Genomic DNA, 5,531 nt, shown 5'->3' on the forward strand with positions numbered 1-5,531 from the left:
AAGCTGTAAAGTTAAACTACCGTATTTTCACGACTATAAGGCGCACATAAAAATCTTAGATTTTCTTCAAAATGTGCGGCGCGCCCTGTGTGCGTAGTAGAGAACACCATAAGAACGTTATAGGGGGAAGTGTGGGCATTAATTGTACATAAAGGAACGGGAATGCGTGTTATGCAGGACATTGTTGTTTTAACAACCCTGAAAACATCGCAGACAAAAACATCAGGTGCCGCTAACTTTCGACATCCCGGCGGAGAAGAAGGGGACCGGCACGGTAGCGATTCGCACAACGGAGTACGAAAAGTCTTCTTGGAGACTACGGTTTCACTAAGAGCGGCAGGCAGCCGGGCGAGTTACGCCACAATTTGCGATTAAATTGTAGATGCTTGAGCTAACGTGTCTGCTAGCACTGTTGTTCGAGCCAGCATCACTTCTGAGGCGCGGCACAATCAGAAACAGAGGATAAGATAAGATAAGATAAGATAAGATAAGATAAGATAAGATAAGATAACTTTATTAATCCCAAAGGAAATTGTTGTGCCAGAGTTACAGAAAATATAACAGTAATATATATTAAAAAGAAAAGGCAGAATTAGAAATAAAATAAACTATAAACTATAAAGTGTCTCAGTGAAACTATAAAGTGTCTTAGTAAACAATGAGGACTTAGGGTTTGATTGATGAGGATTAACGGTAAAAAAATGTGAATACCAAATTCAGTTTAGCTCTCGCTCTATTTGTAAATATGCAATTTGTATGCTTGTGTGTGTTGTTGTTGTTGTTGTTGTTAGGCAGACGTCATGAGAACGTTAAAGGGGGAAGTGCGGGCATGGATTGTATATAAAACCTGCGCCTTATAATCAGGTGCGCCTTATGTGTGAGTTAAATACAGTAATGGCACACTTTACTGAGACTGTGCCTTTTAATGCGTTGCGCCTTATGGTCGTGAAAATACGGTAACCAGTGTTTCATTGTTTTGTTTTGTTTTTTTAAATGCCACATTCCCTTCTACATTCTGTCATTCTCTCTTGTCAAAGAACAGATTTGTTTACCGTTGTTACCGTTGGCACTCGACCGGACTTCTCTAAGGTTACGAGGCGGCGGCTGGAATTTGCGCCGGTGCCAGACAGATTCGATACCTCAATAAAGACGCACAAGGATCCCACGCCGCCATTTGAGACGGTTAAAAGCGCAGGTGGCCCGTAACATGATGCCTGCATCCCCGCTGAGCTGGTTCCACTATCTGGAGAGTCAAATAACAGGTTTTCCAAAGAAGCGCCAAGGGACGGGAGAACAACGTTGGTCATTGTTTGCTCGAGGGATAAATCTTGTTCTGGAGCGGCTGTCGCGTGTCTGAGGGTCATTGTTATCTTTCAAAGAGTCCTGCGTCCTGATGCTGCTCCAAAATGCTCAAAAAACTCAAAAAAAAGTACATTGTTGGACGTGATCTCAAAGGTACGAAAGATCCCGTAGGTCATTCACTTGAATATGTGATGTTTTTAGACCAAATTTTATTGTTTTTAAAATGATTTCACTATTTTTTTCCCACGCTTTAAACCGGTTTATACAACCTGACGGCCTAAGCGGGTGCAAGAGGTCAATGCAAAGAAGACGACGACACTGGTTTTTGACGCGCTTGATGCAAACGCAGCACAACACACAAAATTTTAAATTCAAAATAATATTTTAAATATTTAAAGCGACGCTTTAAAGGTGAGTGGGAGGCTTAAATGACCAGCGGCGAGAAATGATACACAAAAATCCTAACATGTCTGACGCAGAAGAAGACGACTTCAGTGGTTTCAGTGCACAGGAGGAGGATAAATAAAGCTATGGATGATTTTTCCGTTTTGATCGATCAGCTGTTTTACGGCTGTGTTACAGGCAGCGTTTGGAAACGTTTAACATTTCTTTGTGTAAGAAAAATCACAATGTGGGTATCTGTGGCTTATAGTCCAGTGCGCAGGTAGCAAAGTTTATCATGAATACGAAAAGATATGAATTGATCAGAGAGCTGCGGCTTCAACGACGACACGGCTAGTTTTATAGATTTTAAACAGGCTAACAAGCTTCACGACGCTGTAGTATTTAGCCTCGTCGGATCCGACCAATGAAATTACACGAACGTAACGCAATACACGAAGTTGGTTGACTTTTCCTGGTAGGCGTCTATATTTTTGAAAACTCACCCTGGTAGTGCTACTCTATTTTTTTTTTTTTTTAATCAGATGTGTAACAGGCACTGTTCGGGGGGAAAAAAAAGCATTTGGGGTACGAATTTGATAAAATGTTAGAATAAATGTGTACAAATGAACACTTGCGGCTTATAGACAAGTGCAGCCTTTTTTTTTTTTACTCCAGAATTAAAACATTCCTTTAATCGTCCCACAGCATTGAGGAAAGTTATCAACAATAAAAAACTAAAGATAAACACACAAAAAGGTAGGACTTGTATAATAAGTTGCACCTAAACATGACAATATGTAAACCTGCAAAAGTGGCAACAACAGCATCGTGAGTGGACGTGGGGGAAAGTGAATGAACGGCACTAAAGTAGCAAAAACAAGGGTCGGCATCCCGTGGCTACTGAAAGTATTTAAATTTAAAAAAAAGAAAATTAACTGTTCAGGTAAACTTGTCTCTACATTGTACATGCAACAAACATTCCCAGTGTTTTTGAAGTCATATTTCAGTCCTTTTTTTTTTTTTATATAAGTCGAAGATTATGGCGATCTTGTAACATCCAATAAAAAAAAAAAAAACGTGTTAAAATATTGGTTGCTCTTAATACGCAACAGCATTTTTGGTTTGCTGCTGGTAGATAATAAGGATCTAGTTCCCCCCCAATACGAGGACTCAAATAGAGCATTTTTCCTTAAGTAACCTTCAACCCATCGTCTTTTTTCAGAATTGAAAATGTTTTATTCATTGTTTTCTCTTCAGTTTATTTACAAAAAAAAAACAAAAAAAAAAAAACATGTTAATTAATTTTAATTTTCAAAAGGGTTGTGTATTCCCAGTGTCTTCTCTACTGATTAGTTTATTCATTGAACCCAATCCTGGATGAACCATGAGCTACTGGATGAAGTCTAGCGGCGCCGGGGGAGCCAGAGGGGGTCGACAACACTTCAAAATACTAAGAGGATTAACAAGGATGATTGTTCAACGCAGAGTCACGTCGCCCCTAAAAAACATTCCCTGACCGGGAATCGAACCCGGGCCGCGGCGGTGAGAGCGCCGAATCCTAACCACTAGACCACCAGGGACTCCTGAGCCCCAGAAACCCCAAAGGACGACACAATCATCTTCAGATTCTGTTTGCTCTGACCTTTCCTGAAGAGCAGTGTTGTGAGACCGGTCCAGTTTTCTGTTCAGGTGAACTGCCAGGGGTTCGGGAGACCCAAAAAAAAAACCAAAAAGTTTCCCGCAAACTGGTCTCTTTTCCCTGGAAACTTCTTCGTCTGACATTGAAACACGAAATGTAAACAACGAGGCACATGGCATTAATTTTCCAATTTTAAAAATAACCCCATCTTTGACCGTGTTCATTTCTCACTGAGGGGAATAAATAATCCCAGATCTGCTGATTTTCTGATTAAGGCAAATAAAGTAGAATTTTATTTTTATGGCGCCAAATCACAACCCGGTGGTGTGACGACACTTTCCACACGGTGCAGGTTTGGACCATCTCACTTTATGATCCACAGGAGTGGGGAAACTCTGCCTTCTACCGGGGAAGAAACCCTGGACAGATCCGGCTTACGGTTCTGCCTCAACCTTTTCCAAATACTTGTTTACTTATTTGATCTAATTTTCAAAACTGAAACCCATTTGTCTTGTAGTTTATACACCTGTCATTCTCCACAGAAAGCGGTTACTCTTACAAGAGCCCTCATTTTGTTTTATCCTGTATTGCTAGCACCTGTTAGCTCACCAACACCCCTTCAGGTGAGGCAGAGTAACTGTCTGCCTCACCCTTTGTCTAATTAGCAACAATTCCACTACATTTCCAGTTGGCCTGAGATGCTGTAGAAGTTTCCTGGGTATCTTATCAGCCCTTGTGCAAACATGGTGATAGGCTGAGCAACAAGCGTACGCGTCACTGCGCGGCTAAAGTACTGGGTGTGGAAAGGGGAGGCTCACCACAACTCCGGTTTCTGTCCTGGATTTGATCATAAAAAGCCCAAATGCAGCAATTTTAACTTGAAAGACAATGATTTGAATCATTGCGAGTAAGCTAACAGCAGCAAAAAAACAGGCTAGCCTCGCAATAAGTTTTCCTCAGCCTATGAAATTGTAAACAGAATTCAAAAGAAACCCACACAAGCTTAAGGTCCGGCAGGTAGGGGGGAACTTGAAGAGGCAAGGTCAGCACCAGAAGGCTTGGCAGGACGGTACAGTATACCCTTATTTTTCGCGGGGGTTACGTTCCAAAAAGAGCCCAAGATAGGCAAAATCCATGAAGTAGAAACCTTTATTCTTTTTTACAATTATTATACAATTAAATAATCTATTATACATTGCTGCTGTCATCCTTATGTTTTTTCTTCCTTCTTTATGGAACGAACGGAAGATTCATTAATTCCGTCATGCCGACCTACAGCTGCATAGCTTTTACCTTCCCTTAGCATGTCCAGAAGTTTAACTTTATCTGCCATAGATAGCATCTTCCGCTGCCTTTGGGAAGTTTTGTCAACATTATGGGTTTTAGTGAAACTCGAAATCGCAAGAGAATTTGCACGTACGTCATGTAAATTTGGCGAGCTGTTTTACGTACGCGTACATATTAAACTCAGGAAACGTCTGTTTCCTGAGTTTTTAGGGAATGCTTTGGATCTTTATCTTGGTATGCTCTGCCATGGTTGTGGCAGTGAATGAAAATATGTGGTTTTGACTCTGTTCTCCACAGGCAGTGAACCCCTCCTGTCCAGTCATGAGAAGACGGCGTAACGTTTGCGATAACGGCACTCATTTCACCTGCTCAACGGGTTCTACCTTTGAGAAGACGGATCGTGATGTCACTGGTTTTCCCGCTTATACCAGTGAAAATAACATATTCCTGGATGTCCATCAATTGTAACCCCAAACTGGTCTCCCCTGGTTCGGGGGCTCAGGGGTGCGTCGCCCCGGTTGTGATTCCATAAATAAGTTCAGAATGAACTCCAATTAGGAGATAATTGTGGCGCTGCTGAGCGCTAACAAGATGCTAATGAAACTCCGGGGCTTCACATGGGGAGGGGGAGGTTGCTTTTAGAAAATGAGGTTGCTGCGCCGGTTGTGCCCTCCGTGGGCGGAGGGGTGTGGCGAGCGCAGCTCCGGCGAAGGGAAGTCCCGGCTAATTACCCTCAAACCATGGCGCCGTCCACTTGCACAGCGCTCGTCTGTTCGAATATGCAACAGCGATTTAAAGAGGAGTTTGAGTGACAGCGGGTACAGATCACACGTGTTAGCTAGCAGAAACACGCCGTCAGACCTTGTGTCCTGGCAAGTCCTGTTTGCGTCTTTCTTTCTGTGGCTAAAAACAAATACTA

The 5,531-nt window shown here is 42.2% G+C and overlaps 1 non-coding gene across 1 annotated transcript; it reads right to left on the minus strand.

The window, feature by feature from the left end:
• Positions 1-3,194: 3,194 nt before the first annotated feature.
• Positions 3,195-3,266, minus strand: trnae-cuc (transfer RNA glutamic acid (anticodon CUC)). The gene has a single exon. It is a non-coding gene; the product is annotated as a tRNA-Glu (tRNA).
• Positions 3,267-5,531: the final 2,265 nt, after the last annotated feature.

The sequence above is a fragment of the Fistularia commersonii genome, chromosome 24 (assembly GCF_037954325.1).
Source record: "Fistularia commersonii isolate RoL2024-O1a breed Wild chromosome 24, RoL_Fcom_v1.0, whole genome shotgun sequence".
Taxonomy (NCBI): Eukaryota; Metazoa; Chordata; class Actinopteri; order Syngnathiformes; family Fistulariidae; genus Fistularia; species Fistularia commersonii.